General features: G+C 33.5%; 1 protein-coding gene and 1 pseudogene across 1 annotated transcript in view; one reads left to right on the top strand and one right to left on the bottom strand.

The window, feature by feature from the left end:
- Positions 1 to 21862, bottom strand: part of LOC100464392 (zinc finger protein 133-like) — a 51295-nt gene that overhangs the window by 11553 nt on the left and 17880 nt on the right. The window lies entirely within an intron of this gene.
- Positions 6724 to 21862, top strand: part of LOC105234415 — a 15662-nt pseudogene continuing 523 nt past the window's right edge.

Genomic DNA, 21862 nt, shown 5'->3' with positions numbered 1-21862 from the left:
TTAAAAAAAAAAAAAAGGGTTTTTAAAAAAAAAAATAAAAAAAAAAGTTAATCAGACTTCAAAAAGAAAATAAATGTGTGCAATATTTATATCAACTATAACTCAATAAAGCTTTTAAAAAAGGAAAATAAAGTGAGAAATTGCCCAAGAATGGTTACTAATGTTATTTTATTTTTATTCTTAAGTATTTTGGTTTTTGGTTTTTAGTGTTTTTTTTTAAACCCTTGTGTTGAGGACTGACTTTCAATAAATCATATACTTAAGGGTGTTCTTAAGTATTATTAGTGACTCTCTTACCACTTTTATGTAATTTGTGGTTTAATAGTTACAAAACACAAGTACACTTGTATTTAAAAAAAAAAAAAACAATTCTGGGGGAATTAAACCACCTTCCCAAGGTCATGTTCCAGAGCCCATGTGCTTAACTCCCTTACAATAATTCCTCTGGCTATGCAAAGTGAGCTTGGATTCCTGATAGGAATCCCAAGCTACTGAAAGAAGCCGAATCCCAAAATTAAAATAAAATAAATTGGAGTATAATAGCATAGATTAATGTTAAGTACACTTAACTTTCTTTGGAAATGAGCAGGAAATTCTTTTGAATTTAGCCAAACTAAGTGGACACAAAGTTTGGCATTTGCTCACTTCCCATATTAGGCCATCCTTTCCCTCCTAGATCTTCTTTCTTGAAGATTTCTCTGAGTTCCTGCTCCTAATATTCAGTACCTGATTCCCCCATAGATCCATGTTCTATACCAGGATAGATAAAGACGTTAACTGGTATCAGTTGACCTTTTAATAATCAGCTTAGAAATAGCAATCAGCACAGACATGTAACCACTAATGGAGGTTTGAGTTTGAAATACATGGAGATTTTGCAATCTGAAATAACACTTCTTAGATACTCACTTACTCGTCCTTGATCCTTTAGCTCTAGAATTCTCTATGCCTGTTTTAAAATCTCACTGTTGGGGCGCCTGAGTGGCACAGCGGTTAAGCGTCTGCCTTCGGCTCAGGGTGTGATCCCGGCGTTATGGGATCAAGCCCCACATCAGGCTCCTCTGCTATGAGCCTGCTTCTTCCTCTCCCTCTCCCCCTGCTTGTGTTCCCTCTCTTGCTGGCTCTCTCTATCTCTGTCGAATAAATAAATAAAATCTTTTTTAAAAAAATAAGATAAAATCTCACTGTAATATTCCAAAAGACAAAACATGTTTATTGCAAAATATATGAATATATATGATTCCTATCTGGAGACATCCCCTGTTAACTCCTTGGTACACTGATTTCTAGATCCTTTGTTGTGAGATTTTGTCGTCTATCCCCTGAGTCATGACAGCTCTTTGCACACTCAAACACAATTATTTTGAGCTTGCCTTTAGTTTTTCTCCACTCAAAATTTAAAAACAAATGCCAAAACAAAAAACCCAACACATTCCTTCTTAGCATCAAATGTTTAGAGCCATCCCAATATATCCCAATGTCACTTTGCCAATAAAAGGAATAAGAAATATTTTCTGTGCCTCTGAAAAAATTGTGATGAAGCAAGGTTTTGTATATCTAGCAGTCTCTCTTACTGAGCTTTGTTCGAGCCAGGAGTTCAAAGGGAAGGCATAACAAAAGAGTTTAAAATGTTGACACATATTAAAAAATTGGACTTTATGTAATTGTTTGACATATAGCTTCTGTGTAAAAACATAATCAAAATGAGATTTCTACTTTTACTTTGCTTATCTTATATAAGGCAGTATAATCAATTAGTTGATGAGAATTTATGGTGAATAAATATTTTATCTTTCCTCATTTCAAGATATGGTAAATTGATGAATATTTCTTCTAATGAACACTATCCAATAAAAACAACTTGGAATAAATTATGTAAGATGGTAGGAAAGTAGAATTAAGGAGGCTCATTAAAATCTGTACTCTTCCAAGTATGTACAGTGTTGAATAATTCATTAGCTGTTTAACACATTTATACACCCTTAAAAACCATACAAACTGATTTTATTACTGGGCTTTTATTTTTTCAGTTTCAAAAAGGATTATATATTTTTTCATCTGTGAGGCTCCAAAAGTTTAAATGCAAAGTAATTAACATTGACTTCTTGCTAATTAAATCAGCAGAGGAGATTTAACTGACACTATGCTAGGTTCTCAAATTAAAAGACTGTCTCATTGCATTAAACAGAGTGCATTTATCACAAATAAACTCTCAGCCTATTTATTTGATATGACAGTTAATGGGTAAGGAAAATGAATCTTCCCAGTGTTGTAGGCAACAAATGCATAGTTGTCTTGCTTCTAATTGTCTGATCTAGAATGTTTGAAGCAAAAAGGAGATATAAACACTATTGTCCTTAAACTGAACCAGAATATAATAAAACCTAAAGTAAGTTTCATTTCAATAAGTTGAGTGGTGCTATTGAACTAAATAAAGAAGAAGATTTTTCAAGTTTTGTGCTTAAACATATATAAGCTCTACTCAAATATGATTAAACACCAACAGGATGTATGGTAACTTAAATTATAAAACAGACATAAAATTGAAAAGCTAGGGTATCCTGTGATTCTTTTAAATATCATAAAATATCTCTATCCTAGAAACTCTGTCACCAATTTCTTTTAATACATTCACTTATTAATTTACTTATATTTATTGAATGCCTTTTAATGCCAGCCACTATGCTGAATGCTACATACATAAGTATAAAGAACAGCACATATCTGTTGGCTCAAATTCTTCCTCATAATATACTTTATGGAAAATTTCTGAGAATTTTGAATATGAGTAGAACAGTTATGAACTTATGGATATAACTCAGAATCTGTCTCTGTTAGGATATGTCTATTTTGGCTGATATTAAACAATATCAGTGGTTTAAATAAATACCAATAATAGATTTCTAAGCTTAAGTGTTAACATATGCTTGAGAGGTTTCCTAGGGTTTTTTTTAGAATAAAATTAATTAATTTTAGAATTGACCACATTCATTAAAGTATTTTCTTCATATTTTTTAAATACCATAAGTTGATTTTTCTAAACTGCCATATTCCTAACATACAACTGAATTATTTTAAAAAGTGATTTTCTTTTTAATTTATTTATCTGCAGTTAGAATATACTTAGCTAACTCAGTTTCACATGACTTTGATTTGCTACTGAGTATATTTTATCAATATATCATATAAAATGCCTGGATTTTCAAGCAAGGGCCAAGAAAAAAAAAACAAATAATCTGCAGTGATCCTGTAATAATTTCAGTATCAATATGATTTAAGGTTTGATCAGAGTCAGGAAGGTGGATTCGTAAGGCAAACAAATCAAATGTTAAAACGAAGCGGTTTGAGTATTTATAATAACTTTGCTCCTATAATTCTGCAGAAATATGTTTCTATGCCCTAGAAAAATGGGGAATGGAAATAGTAATATATCAGCATTGCTATTGTGGTCTTGGACTTCATGCAAGCCCCTAAAATAAATTGTATCTTACTGTAAGAGAGCATATTTCTCTTATTCTTGATATTTCACAATGGTCTCTGACAGTTAAACTAGTTCAGTCAAGTAAGGTCAGCCTGGCAAATGGTAAATATTTTACAGGGTTTCAATTATCAGGAGAATAAACTAGAAAAGAAAGAAGCCCTTCACATATCTTTTGTGACCCGCACCATATTTATATAGCATTCCCCAACTGTTCCATTTCCCTGTTGATATATTGACTGATATTTGAGACATTTACCAGATTCACGAAAGAGTGCTTTACCACATTCCATCCCATTGTATTCCATTTCATTCCATTCCTAGTTTTAGCACATGACCGAGGCCAGAGCAACTAAGGGATGTCATGTAATGTAGTAATGATTTGTCCTGGGTTAGATATTAGAAAATCTGCCTTCGAATCTTAACTCCACCCCTTTATAAATACAGATTTCTGGTTACTACAAAATATATTGCTCCCTTTCTTTTTTATTTATCTCTTACCAGAATTCTGATTTTGATGTAGTAGCAAAGTGCTCAGATAAAAAGCTATATTGCCCAGACTTCTTTGCAATTAAAACTGACTAAGCCATATATTTCTGGCTGCTGATACTTCAGTGGACGTTTTTGGAAGGGGCTTGAGAAAGCATCTTAAAATGGTGACACAGACTCAGTTGGCAAGAACTGCCATTCCTTTTTCTCTCTGAAAGGAAAACCAGATTCTAGAATTTAAGCCACACTATTATTATTTTTTATGACTATTATTATTATTAATAGTGAAAATAATTTACTAGGGAAACTATCAACACAGGAGTAAAGGATTAGGTATATAGAGATATCAAAGTCCAAAATCCTGATTTTATCAGGGAGCCACCATACCAGTCCTAAAATGCCTACTTCTAAACTTCTCTTTCTATGATAAAAAAGTGTAATCCTTATTTTGTTTAAGCTACTCTTTAACTTTGTCTGTTTTGTTTTCTTTTTTTAAACGGAGTGCAATTGCTATTAATACATTAGCTTTACCCTCATGGGTATGATATAAAATTCAATCTGAATTTTAGCTTAAAATTGAAAACGCTTTTTTCATAAATGAGTACCAATAATTATTTTATTTTACTAAGTGAGAAGATCAAATAAGAACAGAGTGGTAGGGGGCTTATCACAATGCCTGTCACAGAATTTGTAATCTGCAAATCATCATAATTATTGTTATGTGCTATTTGAGAAGCAGTGTTTTCCATTTCTTTTATTTTTAATTTTTTCATTTTATATTACACCCGAGAAATCAGGCAATAAAATAGTTAATCACTTGATTTTAAGATAAATGTAATTGTGTTTCTTTTCATGTGCTTTATTCCTTCTCCCCCCCCAAGAGGGAGAGAGAGAGATCATGGCGGAGAGGGGCTGAGGGAGACAGAGAATCTTAAGCAGGCTCCACACCCAGCGCTGAGCTGACACAAGGCTCAGTCTCACGACCCTGAGATCATGACCCGAGCTGAAATCAAGAGTAGGACGCTTAGCCAACTGAGACACCCAGTCACCCTCACATCTTTTTGTTCTTAAATCTAACATACAAATAACTATTAATTATAGGAATTATAAACACAGTCATTTTGGTGGATCCACTGGCCAGCATATATGATACACTGCTTTTAAAGTTTATTTTTCTAAAACTTGCACTGAATTTAGGCCTTTGGAAAATCCTAAATGCACTTACCTGTATATCTCAAGATACTGGGGGGGAAAGTGCACTAAAGTTGGATGAGCTAAAGCTATCATGAAAGCAAAAGAGAAAGAAAAAAAAGGAGAAGAAAATGAGAGAAAGATAAAGGAAGAAAGAAAGAGAAAGAAAGAAAAAGAAAGAAAGAAAGAAAGAAAGAAAGAAAGAAAGAAAGAAAAAGAAAGAAGGAAAGAAGGAAGGAAGGGAGGGAAAGAAAGAAAAAGAAAGAAAGAAAGAGAAAGAAGAAAGAAAGAAAGAAAGAAAAAAGAAAGAAGAAGGAAAGAAGAAAGAAAGAAAGAAAGAAAGAAAGAAAGAAAGAAAGAAAGAAAGAAAGAAAAGAGAAAAGAAAAAAGAAAAAGGAGGGAGGAAGGAAGGAAGGGAAGGAAACTATTATGAATTAAATTTCAGTTTCCATGCCTTTTAAATAAATGTTTGGCTTTTTACAGGGCTCTAGAAAAGCATAATATTCTCACTTTATTCAGGAAGAGAAATAGAGTGCAGACTTTTTCCATCTGTAGTCTAAGAGATATCCCATGTTCAAGCTCCCCAAGTGTCCTTGTTTCTGTGGTTTGAACCAGTAAGATCTGTATAAGGACTCTTGGTTTGGGGAGAGGATCAAGCCAAGTTTGTCAAACTGGTTAGGTCTGTTGCAGACCTTAAATAAAGAAATTACCCAGAGGGTCTTCAGGGATCTTAAACATTACATTTTGAATTTAACAGTCCTTATCTTGCCCAAGAGTCAAAAAACCAGACACATAGGCATCCCCAGAAATAGAGCTTTTTTAGTGTAGCTTTAAACTATCTTCACAACTTCACTTGTATGTTTCCATCTACTAATGTTTAAAAACAAAAACGAAAACAAATATAAAATAGAAACTTGGTCTTATAAATTTTCATCCATAGTTAACATGTTTATTTAAAATTTCACTAATCAGCAACAGCCATTATTTTATGCCTCTCGACTTGACATAACCATCATTAAAAAAAATGTTCCATTAAAAAATGTTCCATTATTGACTTTTTTCTTAGCTGTAAAATTGATGCTCCTTTTGTCAATGTCTTGTACTTTCAATATACCTTTATTTGACAAAAAATATGGAAAGATCTTGTTTTCTTTTCACTCTGTTGCTATTAATCTCTTTTTCTCACATTTTAACCCATTTGTTTCTATTTGAGTGAATTCCAAAGAGATATCCTCTCACTGACTAGTCATCGGTGTGCAATCAAGATGGTGTTTCAGCTGCCCCAGACTACTCAGACTCTCTAGCCATGCTATCCCTATGCTACTAGCTTGGATAGTCTATATTCACACTCTAACAATTCTCAAGACATTAAGATGCTAATGAATCTAGTACTCATTTGCTCACTCATTCACTGAACCAAGAATAACCGCTATGTTCATATATACTTCTTGTCAACCACAGTGCTAAGTAATGGAGAAACAAGAGCAACAGGGCTCCTGCTTTCATGCATTTCTAGGCTGATAGAATACAGAGAGGAAAATAGGAAATTATAAACAAGTGTGGTAATGCCACAGCGGAATTCCTGGTCAAGTGAAGCACACAGGAGGTATGCAAGATGGGGTGTCAGGAAAGATTTCCTGAAGGAAATAGTAGCTACAGCATAAAGAATAAAGAGCAATTAACTAGGGAAAGATAGGGTGGTGAGACAGATAGGGATATAGAACATTCTGGGCAGAGTGATCAGAAAGAGCTTAGCAGATTTGAGAAAATGAAATTAATAGCATATGTCCTAAGAGAGAGCGAGAGAGAAAGAGAGAGAGACTGGTTATACATGTCAGAGTAAGCACAGGAGGGAAACTCTAATATTAGAGGCTGGGGTAATGAGCTGAAAGAAAACCTCAGAAGGCATTACAATGGTAAACAATGTAAATAATAGAGATGAATGCGACTTAAGTCAGAAAAGGGGTCTGGTAAAGGCCTCTAATTTTCTAGGCTTCCACAAATCAGCCACAAGAGAACGGTCGATAGAACATAAACACAATTCTCCACATTAGTGTGTTTTTCAGACTCAACTCTTTCAAAGGGGCCTTCTTTCATCTCTCTCCAAATTTCACATCCTCTTTGATGTAGCCATCAAATGCATCCTCCTTCATGAAGCCTCCATTGAATTAACTGAATGAAGGCATTTCTCCTTTCTCTGATTCTGTATAACTCTGTTTAGTTTTTTCCCTCTTATACAAAATCTTGAACATTTATTCTTGAGCTGTATATATTCGTAAACATCTTCCTCTCCCACTAGACAAGGACAGGTCTTAAACATCTTAGAATCTCCTATAATATGGTCATTTGTATTTTTATTATTAAAGCACACATTATTAAATTAAATAACACTAATTAAGTATGGGGAAAACATTAAAAAAGAGATGTTATGTTTTTCATAAGGCTGACATTATAACAAAACATTATGTGTAAGCCTGTTTAGGGTGGGGAGATTGGAAACTCACAAAAGTTTATTTTATTTGTTTATTTTTTAAACAATCATCTGATTCTGTTAGTTTAGCTGATACTACTGAAACTATAATGTATAATGGAATGTATTTTTTCAGTTGGAAGAGCACCACCATTCACCATTGTTTGAAAAAACAAGAAAACACTAACTTGTAGGTGGATTAAATGGAAGAACAGACTCAAAGAAAAGTAATTATATCTGCTTTTGAACAGCATTTCTTTCTCAGGAAGATGAGATTAGCCACATATTTGAATTCATTTCTTTAATCTGAACACACTGGTTTAAAATAATTTGAAGACAACCATTCCACATAACTTGGGAACATAAAAAATACTTTATTTTCTATTTAGATAAGATTATAGCTTTAGATAATTATCATTCCTTGTTTATTAGCGGAGGGTCAAGTTCCCTTATCATATAAAAAAACACAAAACACAACAAAACCTAGAATTCCACATACACTAAACGTCATAATTACTGATCTTGTCACACACACACACACACACACACACACGCTCCTCAATGTGAATCGTATATTTGTGTCATTGAAGTTAAGAATTTATCAGCGTAAAGCAAGTGTACTTCATGTGTACGAGTACAGTAATAATTATAATCACTGAGCACTAAAAGTACCACACCCTCCACATGTATTATCTTGTGTTTCTCTTATAACTATACAGAGCTCTGTACTCTTGCTGTTTCAGTTTTGCAGATGAACGAAAACTGAGGCCAAGACTGCTGAGATAAATTGCTCAAGGACACACAGCTAGAAAAGAGCAAAGCTAGAATGTGCACTCATATCAGTATGACTGCAGAATCCAAGTTCATCACCAATATGTGCTGTAACCTTAGTTCCACCACGCCATGCAGGGAACAGCAGCACTTCTCTGTCTAAGCCTCTGGCCCCTTTAGAGCCTCCGGCTTCCTGTCAGTATCTTTCTTTCTTTTTTTCCCCATCCTTTACTATAACACAAAACCAGATTTTTTTGAAACCTTAAGAAATTATATTTTTTAAAAATCAAAATCCAATCAGATTGGTATTTATTCTAAATGATTATGTCCTATTTAGTCCTTTCTATCACTTTAACAAAAGTAAAGGAGCTATAAAATCTGAAGAGTAGGGTCCAGCAACTTTGTGCAGAAAGAAATTGTTTCTGCTTTTCCTTTGTGTGTGCATGTGTGTGTGTATGTGAACAAATTTATAGATTTCATGCTCTATGAATTTGAAAGAACCTTAAAATGTCTGATCGAGCTGACAGTCTCTCAATTCTCTTGAACATATCCCTGTCAAAAGATGAGCTAATAGAGATGGGGAACTCGCTACCTGTCAAAACCTACAATTTTCATCTCTGGGTAACACTAAAATTCTGCCTCCTATTGAACGCAAACTCATCTCCCTAAATTCTAGCATTTGATCTTGATTATACCATTATGAAGCTGGAGAGAAGAGTTTATAACTCTTTCCTACATGTTATCTTTCAAATATTTGAGACTGACACAACATCTTCCTCCTGTCATCTAATCTTCTTCAAGGTAGACATATCCAGTTAGTTCCCTCATCTCTTATTCAAAATGCTTTCAAAATGTCCTCACTGCCCTGAATGGGTTCAGTTTGGGTTTTGTTTTTCCTTAAAACTCAACAGCCAGAACTGAATAGGATGCCAAGCGGGAGTCCTAGCTCCTTTTCTGAGATACTCTTTTTCTATTAATTCCCAGTTGGATTCTATTAATTTTCTTGGCAACTAAATTCCACTCCTGCATAACCAAATCATCAGTTAACTAAGATGCCTAAGACGTTTTCAATATATGCTGCATGCAGAGCCACATAAGATACAAGATAAGGTGAATTTTATTCTATTGACATCCTCTTAGATTCTGAATCTAATAATCCTTGATGGCAGTGAGACTTACCATGATTTTGGTACACAAACTCAGATATCCCACCAGGCATTCATAAAATCAATAACATGTCATCCGTTAATTAAAATATTTTAAAGAAACATAGTCAAGATTTTTTTGGTAGTTTAGTGAAAACAATAGGGATCAAATTGTATTTTCAGAGGACTTAAAAATAGGCTAAATTGAAACACTTACAAAGGAAAACATTTTCCTAATAAGTACTATTAATAAAAATTAAATTGGTAGTTTAAAGTTACATACACAGTATGAAGCATAATATTTCTTCACAAAACAATTTCACATTTTATCATTTTATCTTAAATGTACACCTTCTAAAATAAACTTTATTTTATTAAGGAAACCTAGTAAGACATTTCAAAACAAGAATTATTTAATGTGTTACCAGCAAATCAGAATTTTGATGTTCTTCTTTTTTTTAGACTTTTCATTTTCTTGTTTTCTCTTAGTCTTGATCCAAATACATGAATAATATGCACGTGTATTTTAAAATATTTTCTTTACTTCTATGACTATATTTCACAGGATATGTCTGACATTTCATACATTTATTTTTAGAATGTTCAGGAAGTAAATCATCCTAGTAGAAAAATCAAGCTCTGCCTACCCAAATGATTTCAGTTTTCTGAAGTTGCTGTTCTCAATTTAGCCTTTCATGTTCTCCCTGTTGGCACTTTACACTGGATACAGAAGCTAAAGCCCAGCCATCGGCACTTTGGTGTCACAGTTACAAAGAAAAGCAAGCATCAAACTTCCAGTCTTCTATATGCCACAGAGCAGTTGTGCCAGAAGGAGAAACAGTTTCCGGTGTGGCCTGCCCAAAATCTTTCTTCTTCAGAACTGTAGACAAAAACACTTTCAAGGGCTTTTCAGTCCAGGAAGAGCCAGAGGACACTCATGACTATGGGAGTTTTACTCCTCTCTTCTCATAGAGAGATAGAGAGAGTTACCATGCAGGGAAATGGCCTGTTTGAATAACTTAAATGTGAAAATTGATTTTTTAGCACTTAAAATGTAAAAGTTTGGGAAGACACAGAAATGATGTGGGCGCAAATGTACCACAGCCCAGCTCGCGACTGACGTTCCCACTTAGGTCTCTGGGTATCTGAAACAATATGCACAGAATGGTAAATAAAACTACAAAAGAAAAAATGGAAAGAGAAAACAATCTTTAAACAAGAGGATTTTTGAAAAAAGAAAAATAGAAAAAGATTTTTGCTATAAAACATGTCCAGAATTATAAGAAGCTATCCCATAGCTATCCCACAGCTATGAAACTATCTATTTACCAAAGGCTTCAGTCTAAAGATCAGGTCCTTGTTAAAGATTGTGTATGAGTACTTGTCTCTTCTATGAATTTAAGAATTTAGAGGTTAACATTGACACCTAGACAACAATGAAAGAGAACACACTTCCAATCTAAGGATGTTTCAGATGTACATATTTTCTATTTTGTATAGGAAATATATATATCCCCTATCTTATTTTTCATGAGCTTTTTTTTAGTAATGGGGGAAATAAGGGGCTTTACTGAATACTATGAAGTAATTTCAATGCATTTTATCATTTTTCCTAATTATAAGTATTAAATGTATAATATTTCCATTTTGAAATTAGGCTGTGTTAAGCAGGTCAAGTAACCTGGATAAAATTAAATAGTTGATAAGCTTTACAGCTGAATTTTAATTCAGATGCTTTGATACTAAGTCCAAAAACACTTTGGCTTTGATATATAAACACTAAATATATACAAGTGTCCCCCAACACACACATACATAAGGTTAAAACAGGGTTGGCAGACATTTTTTTGTAAAGGACCAGAATGTATATATTTTAGATTTTGCTAGATGTATGAGCTCTGTCACAGCTATTCAGTGTTGATAATATAATGTGAAAGCAACCATGAGCAATGCGTATTCAAATGAGCAACGAAACTTTATTTACAAACCTGATTGAAGGCCAGATATGGCTTATGGGTGGTAGCTTGCCTACACCTGGCTTATAATAATGCAAAACCTGGAATAAGTTTTTACCTTCTGCCACAATAACATGAAAAATAATTGAAATGTTAACATAATGTAACAAGGAATAATCGTGTAATAGAATTCAAAGTTAAAAAGCAAGAGAAAAACAACAGCAGCAGTTTAGAGGGAGTAAATAGAAACTAACCCAGACCAGTGAAAGGTCAGTAAGGATTATATTATCACTTAATCTGAAACAAAACCAAAGTCCGGAATAATTCTTGTTGTCACAAGCCAAAATGGAAAACAACTCATGATTCAGAGAGCATCAAGCAGAGTTATCAAACAGTTTTGGCTAGGTAGTGGGGCAAAATTAGTCATAAACTCATGGCTGCACTGTTTAAAATCTAACAGATTTTAAAAGCAAGCCTCTGGGGAATCAAATGTTTTCAAAATAACTGTGCTTCAGTACAAGATCAAGAATATTTATAGGGATATGAAAATATCCAATACCCAAGAAAGCAAAATTCACAGCAGTTGGTATTCAATAAAAAATTATCAGTATGCAAAGAAACAGACAATCCATTAGAAGATGAAAAATTAATCAGTAGAAAGAGACCCAGAAATGGCACAAATGATAGAATTAATAAGAACATGCAAGCAGTTATTATAACTATATAACTATAACTTGAACTATATATGGTTCAAGAAGGTAGAGGAATGCTGAGATTTTGAATGGAGGATGTAGAAAATCCAAACCATCATCTAAATCAAACTTTAGACAAATAGAGAAATAAACATTGTTTGAAATAACACATGCAATAGCTGAGATAAAGGGCAGATCAGTCACTGCAGAAGAAAATACTAATGAACTTGAAGACATAACAATAGAAACTATCTAAAATAAAATACAGACCAACGAGAGAGAGAGAGAGAGAGAGAGAGAGAGAGAGATTAGAAATAAAACATAAACAGAGAACCAGTGAGCCATGGATCAATTTCAAACAGCCTAATATACATACATATAATTGGAATCCCTACGTGAAAAGGATCAGGAAAAATACTTGAAGCATACAAAAAAATCTTCCAGTTTAATGAAAACTATAAACCTGCAGATCTAAGAAGCTCAATTAACCGTATATACTGAGGTAATGTCCATCCCCTTAAGAATAGACTACATTTCCTTTGATGAGGACCTGCCTAATAAAACAAAAATTTTCTCACCCTTCCCAACATAATTACTTTTTCAAAAAAATCAAATTTTTTTTGCAACCTTGATCTTTCCTCTTCAAACAGAAATATCAAAAAATACACATGATTGCATATTTGAATCCAAAAAGGAATATTTTTTACCTTAGGATTCATCTTACAGGAAAGCAACATAACATGCCATTCAAATTGATATGACATGTCAAAATTTTTGCTTTATCATTATCGTCAGTTCTATTTTTGCCCTTTCTAAGGCTTTAAAAAATAAAAAACTTTAGCATGAGCTTCACTGTTCTTTATAAGAATTCTCTTTATTCACAAAACTATAAATATAGATGCAATTTATCATTTCAAAGGTTTTTTGTTACTTTGGATCTAAAAATCTCAATTCACTTTCTGGTACTGTGACAATTGCCCCAGTTATTCATGGTCACATCATTTTTTTTTTCACTTAAAAGAGGGGTAAGAGTTAAACTCAGTCAATCTGAGTAGGGGTGTGACATCACCTATGAAATAAGTCACTCCTAGAATACAAATGTAAAACAATTTGAGTTTTCCTAGTTTTTATATTTGTAGAAGCAATAGAAGCATAGCCACATATTAATAATTTAACCTAGAAGCTAGTCTTAAAATTCTATATGAAAGGAACAACTGAGCAATCTTTCCCATTATCTTTAAAAATTGTTCCATGGGGCACCTGTGTGGCTCAGTAGGTTAAGTGTCTGCCTCTAACTCAGGTCATGATCCCAGCAGGGATCAAGCCCTGAGTTGGGCTCCCTGCTCAGTGGAGGTCTGCTTCTCCCTCTGCCCCTCACCCCACTCTTGTGCTCTCTCTCACTCAAATAAAAAAAAAATCTTTTAAAAAAGTTGTTTCAAATACAACTCTTTGGAATCAGTTCAAGTATCCAGTCTTAATAAAAATAATCTTGCAATTTTGGAAATAGACCTTCCATGTACAATTGTATCCAAAGATTCAAGGGACCATGAAGTGATAAGAAACTAATTTATTATTAGTTTTCTCACCAAATGAGGAAAAAAAAGACCTGTAAGTTTTATGTATTAATGGATCCTGAGATTTATTTTGGACTATCTATAAAGAAAAACAACATCCAGCTAAGAACGTATACTGGAAAAAGGCCACACAGGGAGTAAAGTAATGTTGGTCCTTCTCCAGATGACAAAATAAGAACAAATTAGTGACAATTATAGAGAAATTTGTAGCTGATTAAAAACAACTTATTTTAAAAACTCTCCAGAAGTTTCAGATAGAGGTTTGGTGGATATTTAGTTTCCATAGAGGGAACTGAGTAATAGGTAGAAAGCTAGAGGACAGTGAATTAAAATTCTGTTTTGAGGGGCACCTGTATGGCTCAGTTGGTTGGTTTTGGCTCAGGTCATGATCTCATGGGTCATAGGATCAAGTCCCATGTCAGGCTCCGCTCTGGGCAGGGAGTCTGCATGGTGATTCTCTCCCTTTGCCCCTTCTCCCACTTGCGTGTGTGTGCACAAGCTCTCTCTCAAATAAATAAATCAATCTTTTTAAAAAATTCTTTTTTGAGTCAAAATGTGTTGATCTAACAAAGTTGCTCCCACTACTTAATTTTGTCTATTTAGTAAAATGAAATTCACTGATAATTCCCTTAATCCAATTCTAAAAGAATGTGAATAATGGATGTATTTTTTAACTTAATACTGGGAAAATGTTATGAAAGAACATAAAATAAAACCCCGAAAGTATTCCTCAAAGGAACATCCTAAGAATGATTTTGGTTCATATTTTTGAAACAGAATGTATGCTGCAGCTTCTATTTTTAAATATTTACTCCAGAATGACTTTTATAGGAATTAATAGAAAATATACCATATACGAGTCAGTGTAATGAGATTGATATATTACACATCAAAGCAATGAAATTGATTCATAGGTATTCATAAATCCTAAATCATTGAAAATATTTCATGTGGAAGTTTGAATATTAAAAAGAAATCATACAGACACAATTTTAGAAGTTCAATAATTCAGAATAGTATTCATAGGATTTTTCTAAACCAGGGCTTAGATTTCTTATCCTGATCTCTCTTTCTGAGCAAATGCAATTTTGTTTCTTGTTTATAATTCTGAATTTCCCAATTGATAACACATAAAATAGCCATTAAGGCAGTATAAATAGTTATTTTAGCCAAAAATTTTAGATAAAGTCCTATAATTGGTCTCATTCGAGGTATCTGCTTTAGTGTAAGAAGGAAGAAGTTCACAGAAATAAATGCTATTTCTATTGTGATATGCCTATGTCTATTTCCCAAGTGAAATGGTGAGCCACCTATGCACAAGTCCAGATAGAACAAGGGTAGTCCTCAAGGTCTGCCATATCTGTTACTTGGAGACAAGGTCAATTAGAGTTATTCCAATTTGAAAATAAAACAAAAGTATATTTAATCTTTATCAGGTATTTTCATTGTCTGAAGTGGTTTCTAGCAGATTTTTTAAAGCAGAGTAATCCAAAACCTTCCTTTCAGAAGAGTGTTACTTAAATAAAATGAGCCAAATGATTTTTTGTTGTTGTTCTTAAATTAATCAGTTTTCTTGGACAACTATTTCACATTCATGTAGTATGTCATTTCCCTTAGAAGAGGAGATGGGGTAGGGGGGAGATAAACAAATTCATCCCAGCATGAAAGAAAGTAAACAAACATAGTTTTTTGTTTTTTGGGTTTTTTTGGACAAAGTATCAATCTTTTAAGAAGGCCATTACTTGGATTTTTGATGACTGTTTACTCTTTCAAGAGTGGTGGGTACATAAAGGAAATACATTTATCTTTAATTTTGTTGGAGCAGACACTTGACAGTATTATCCTTTGTACATTTTCCTTGAGTCCTATTCCAGATCTTTCTTCCCATGGTGCTTGGGAAAATCTAGTTGAAGGTTAACCTCTTAAACAGTTAGGGACAAATGAATGTAATCTGCATTAATCTTCAGCATGGATCTATAAATAACTACTAAACTGCTAAATGTGACACAGCCATTCATCAGAACTGTGGACCAAATGTTTTCATGACTGGAAGTGACTATTACCTAATTCATTATTAAGCTAATTAACTAGAATATTGTATGGAAACAGTTTTATGTTATCATCTATCACACTCTATAAAGAGCACTCTTCCAGAATGTACCTAGGTAAATATTTTCATTAATTTTGGAAATTTATTATCTCATCCCATTTCCTCTGCCCAACTACCCTATAATATCTAAATGGGATTAGTGTTTTCCAAGAAGAAATGTATCTCACTCCTTCCTTAGTGCCTGTCCCTTTCCAGTTAGTCCTTTAACTTCTATCTCTGTGTCCCAGGAAGATAGCTGTACTCATGAACTGCAATACAGACACACACACACACAACCATATATTATACTATTAGTGCATTTTTATTTTGTTCATAACATCACAAATGCATATCAGAATACATTTTGTATAATATTTAGCTAGCTAAAGAAACATGCATGGCAAATTAACATCACTGATAGGTCAATAATGCTACATAAGAAACCTATTATATTTCTAAAGGATGCATTAGACTTAAGTTAAACAAATAAAGTATTTTTTCTTATGTATCAAAAAATGCAAGGGCAGGAAATCCATGGATGGGGAAGCTACTCAATATTTCAAGTTCTACCTTTATTTCTGTTCTGCAATCCTTAATATATTGGTCTTTGTCCTTATGTTTGTCAGTGTACACTAAGGGAATAAATAGTATAGGAAAAATAGCATCTGCACACATTTATGTGTCTGGTTCCAAATTATATAACCTCACCTCCACCCACCCCACCCCACCCACAAACACACATATCCACTCCATGAAAATAGAGTGTCACTGTCTCATGTAGATCACTAGATAGATGTAGAAATGAATTGACATTTAAATTCCTCAAGCTGAAAGGTGAAAATGAATATAGATACACACTCCTTAGTGAATAAATGGTAGAACAGAGGTAAAGAAAGATGACAAAAAGACAAAAAAAGTTGATGAACTTCTCACTAGAGGTGAGCTTTTCCTGAATCTTTTTTTCAGGAAGTCATAATTCTGAATTAGAAGCATGGAACACCAGTAGGTGGTAGGTTAACCGAGATACACTGCAAAATTCAAACTAAGATATTCCTTATTTACTATTCTTTTCTGTAGTCAGTCATCATACGGACTAAAATATCTGTGAGAGGATGCCTCCAACTCACTGCTGATTGTTTTGCTTTGTACTTAGTGACAGCTACAGAGGTTTTATATTTTAGTCAGATTTTTTCTTTATTGTTTTGCTTTGTCTTTATGACAACTGTATCCATTTAAAATTCATGGAATGGGGCAATAACCATGCTACAAAGATAATGAAAAACATTAGTCTTCACATTCATCCTTCCCCAGCCTCCATCCTTCTGCTATTCACTGAACAAGATACCACACTCAACAAAGTCTTACGGAAGACAATCAGAATACTTAGCTTGGTCTTTATAACTGAAGGATGAAAATAGAGATGATTTAGACAGCTCAGTGTCTGTGGCATTATCTTTCTATGCTCTTAAAAATACAAAATTTAGATATTTATTTCAAAGATAAAAATTTCTTATGCTAAGACTACTTACATATCTATCAAAATATTCTAAGTGTCTCTTAGACACTTCCTTCTATTTTGGAAAATATTAAAAGTTCCATTTAGCTTTAAATGTATGTGTGTGTGTATGAAAAGTGATGATCAAGGAAAGTCACATAGATGATGGTGATGATGATGACAATAAAAGCTATATTTTTATTGTTATTTCCTATGTCACACAGATTGTGTAAGCAGGTGCTACAGATTAACTTCATGTGAGGGTGCCATGCACTTCGCAGAAGCTAGTTAGAATCTGGGGTAACATGACTGGGTTCATGATAATATCAACAAAAGGATAGTTGAAGTTACAGTTACAAATTCATCTCATGAAGATCAATATATTGATGAGCTTTCTACGTATTTATCGTCTTGGCCTATTTGATTGATTAGTTCTTTTGAGTTACGTCTATGTATAGCATTAATAAATAAAATAAATTTTCTGAGAAGGAAAGCACTGTTAACTTACTTTATTATTCTTCCCACTATTATAGATATTATAATATTTTATACAATTTCTCACTCATGAAAATATTAATATAGAATAAATTGCAAAAAATGTAATTGGTACAGTATATGCATTAAGATTTAATGATACATTTATAATTTTTCTTCCCAAAAGTTATATCATTGCGCACTCCACATTGTCTATGAATAGAATTCACTTGTGGGACACCTGGGTGACTCAGTGAGTTGCGCGTCTGACTCTTTTGCTCAGGTCATGATCTTGGGGTCTTGGGATAGAGCCGTACATCAAGCTCTGCTCTCAACAGGGAGTCTACTTGGGCTTCTCTCTCACCCTCTCCCTCTGCCCCTCCCTCCCAAAATAAATAAATAATTCTTTAAAAAAAAGAATTGACTTCTGACTAATTACTGGGTCAGCACTAATTTTTTTTTTATTTTGCAAAATTGTTGTATTAGAAAAGACTGTACTATTGTTTTTATTTGTACTTCATGCATTATTAGGAAGGTTAAGAATATATTTATATAACACCCAGTGCTCCACACAATACGTGTATACACAACTAATGAATCATTGAACTTTACATCATAAACCAGGGATGTACTGTATGGTGACTAACATAATATAATAAAAAAAAACATTAAAAAAAAAAGGAGGGCACATGATGTAATGAACACTGGGTATTGTATAAGACTGATGAATCTCTGACCTCTACCTCTGAAACCAATACTTCATTATATGTTAATTAACTGAATTTAAATAAAACAAAACTAAACTAAAAAAATATATTTATATATCGAATTCATTTTTATGATATTTATGAGTTTTCTATTCATAACTTTAATTCTTCTATAATGATATATAAATCATTTTAATTATTTTAGGGCAGGATGCTACCTTTTATAGAACTGTAAGGAGATGAAGAACAAGAAAACTATAACATATTTGTGATAAATATAAATAATTACTATTGAAGAAAACACACACAAAGGTACAAAGGTAGCTCAACATTATATTTGTTAAATCTAGCACAGCTTGCCTTATTTAAAAATAAAGCTAGGCAGCAAAATAAAAGTTTCAAATTGTAAACAAAAATTGATGTAAAGCCTACCTACATAAGGAAGAAAATTTATTTCATGGTTCTTGCCTTAGAAAATATGCTAACCCAGGGTGCCTGGGTGGCACAGCGGTTAAGCGTCTGCCTTCGGCTCAGGGTGTGATCCCGGCGTTATGGGATCGAGCCCCACGTCAGGCTCCTCCTCTATGAGCCTGCTTCTTCCTCTCCCATTCCCCCTGCTTGTGTTCCCTCTCTTACTGGCTGTCTCTATCTCTGTTGAATAAATAAAAATAAAATCTTTAAAAATAAATAAATAAATAAAATTTAAAAAATAAAAAAAACACTGAATTTTAAATGATTTTAATGAAGAAATACCTATGTTAGATGTCAATAAAAAGTTTACATAAAAATAGTCATCCATGAGGGGCTCCTGGGTGGCACAGCAGTTGGGCGTCTGCCTTCGGCTCAGGGCGTAATCCCGGCGTTATGGGTTCGAGCCCCACGTCAGGCTCCTCCACTATGAGCCTGCTTCTTCCTCTCCCACTCCCCCTGCTTGTGTTCCTTCTCTCGCTGGCTGTCTCTATCTCTGTCGAATAAATAAATAAAATCTTTAAAAAAAAAAAAGAAAATATGCTAACCCAATGAAGAGTGAAACATCCTTAAGAAAAAAAAAATGGTCTCTTTATTTTTAGTACCTACTCTCTCTTTATCAGCATAAATATACCTCTAATTTTAATACATATATCCTCAACCTACAATATGTCCCTCGTAAAATAGCCATCTTGGGACCAAGTCATTTGCTAGAATTTAGAAATGTTTTTTTTAAAAACATTGCAAGAAAATAAGTTAAACATTCAACTAAAATTTTTTGATAAAAAGATTTTCACATACATATGCAAAGGTCTTCTTCAGAAACAACCATTTTTTTTTAATTTTAGAAAGTAGGCTTGTATTTAATTTGTCAATGACATTTATTTATTAACTAAATCATTATAAGTCCAACAATTGGATTGTATCCAAACCGGTAGCACTGAAAATGTCAACACATTGACTCGTTTCATAGAGCTTAGTACAAACAAATCAAAGAGCCAAGGTCAATCTTTATGTAACTTGTGGTGGGAAATGTCTTAAAGGGAAGGTTAAAAACTCAGTTGATCTACTTCTAATGGTCTGCATCACCAAAGGTCATGCAAAGAAATAGTCACTTCCATATTTTAACTCTCTCCTGATGACATTACCCAACACACTGCTTAACTTTGACTAAAAACATTCCTACAAAATAGTTCTTTTATAACTTGATGCCATGAAAACATCATTTCTTGGTAGAAATCGATATGCCTTTATTCTGATTATTATACCAAATGATTAATATTAGCTTACTGAATGTTCCTATTATAATTTTCAGAAATGAATTTAATATTCAGTTACTTTACCCTTCAGGGATGTTTCTTTCTACTCCTTTTTATGATCTTTATTTTCTGCTGCTAATTCTTCAAATACAGAAATGTGCACGCATGTATGTATATAAATGTGCATCTGTTTAATTTGCACTTAACTTCAAATCCTTTCTACAAAAAGATTTCATATACAATAAAGTATCTATATATTTTTTAAATGTACATATATTTATCATAAAAATTAACAAAGTAAAATCACCTCATAAATCTTCAACTGGAGCCTGACATTTGGAAAATATAAAGATATGAACAAACAAAGGAGGGTTATTGGGCAGGATATTTTTAATTCCCCCACGCACAATACTAGTGTCTTTTGCATTGAATAAATATATGACTTCTAAAAATCTAAATAAAGGCATATTAGTTCAAAAATTTTCCTTCTGTGTATCATGTATGGGAGAAATAAAGAAGCTTGGGAATGATTTTACAAAAAAGAACAGGAAAATTTTATGATATGGTAAAGGGTGGAGATGAGTGAAAAAGAATAGGGAGAGAGAGCACAGATAAATGATATAAACGTATTCAGGGAACTATATACAGATTCAGTGCCATACACATATCTCATAAAATCCTAATCCCTGCAATGTGGCTTTCATTAAATATGATTTTACATATGCACATACCAAGAGTGAGGGAAGATGTTTAAATAAATTACCATAGACAGTTGACAAGCATCAGTAATAAAACTATAACTAACAAAAAGTTATTATTTAAACAAATATTATAAGAGGCCCTCATGAAATGCTCTGGCAGCACAAGGAATGATGGTTACGTTACTGAGATACATGACGACGTTCACCTAAAGCTACTGAAACTTAGATAACAAATATTTATCTAAATTCCAAGCATGTCCTTCTTAAAGGATATCAATAAAAGAGAGAAAAACATATGGAAAAAAAATAAATTTAGATCTCAAAATTTTCATTGTAAGTAAAACTAAGTTTAAAATAAGCAGACAAGCCCTGAGTGATGTGCTCCAGCAGTGTGAAAGCGTGGCTGTGGAGAAGCTTCAGGAGGCTGAGGAAGGGTACACGTCCAAGTTTGCTGACCTCTCTGAGGCTGTGAACTGGACAATGATGCCCTACGCCAGGCGAAGCAGGAGTCAGATAAGCACCGGCGGCAGGTGCAGTCCCTCACCTGTGAAGTGGATGCACTCAAAGGAACTGATGGGTCCCTGGAATGCCAGATGTGTGAAATCTACGTGAATGCCATTGAAGCTAACTACCAAGACACCACTGGCTGCCTGCTGGAGGAGATTCAGAACATGAAAGAAGGTCACCTTTGGGAATACCAAGAGCCGCTGAATGTTAAAAGATGGCTCTTGACAGTGAGATTGCCACCTATAGGAAGCTGCCAGAAAGCCGGAGAGCAGGATGGCTCTGCCCCTTCCAAAGGCTTCTTCCCTGAACCTGAGGGAAACCAATCTGGATTCACTCCCTCTGGCTGACACTCAATCAGAAAGGATACTTCTTTTTTTTTTTTTTTTTTTTTTTTTTT

The sequence above is a fragment of the Ailuropoda melanoleuca genome, chromosome 16 (genome assembly GCF_002007445.2).
Source record: "Ailuropoda melanoleuca isolate Jingjing chromosome 16, ASM200744v2, whole genome shotgun sequence".
NCBI lineage: Eukaryota > Metazoa > Chordata > Mammalia > Carnivora > Ursidae > Ailuropoda > Ailuropoda melanoleuca.
Note: the sequence above shows the minus strand (reverse complement) of the source record. Positions and strands in the feature narration are given on the sequence as shown.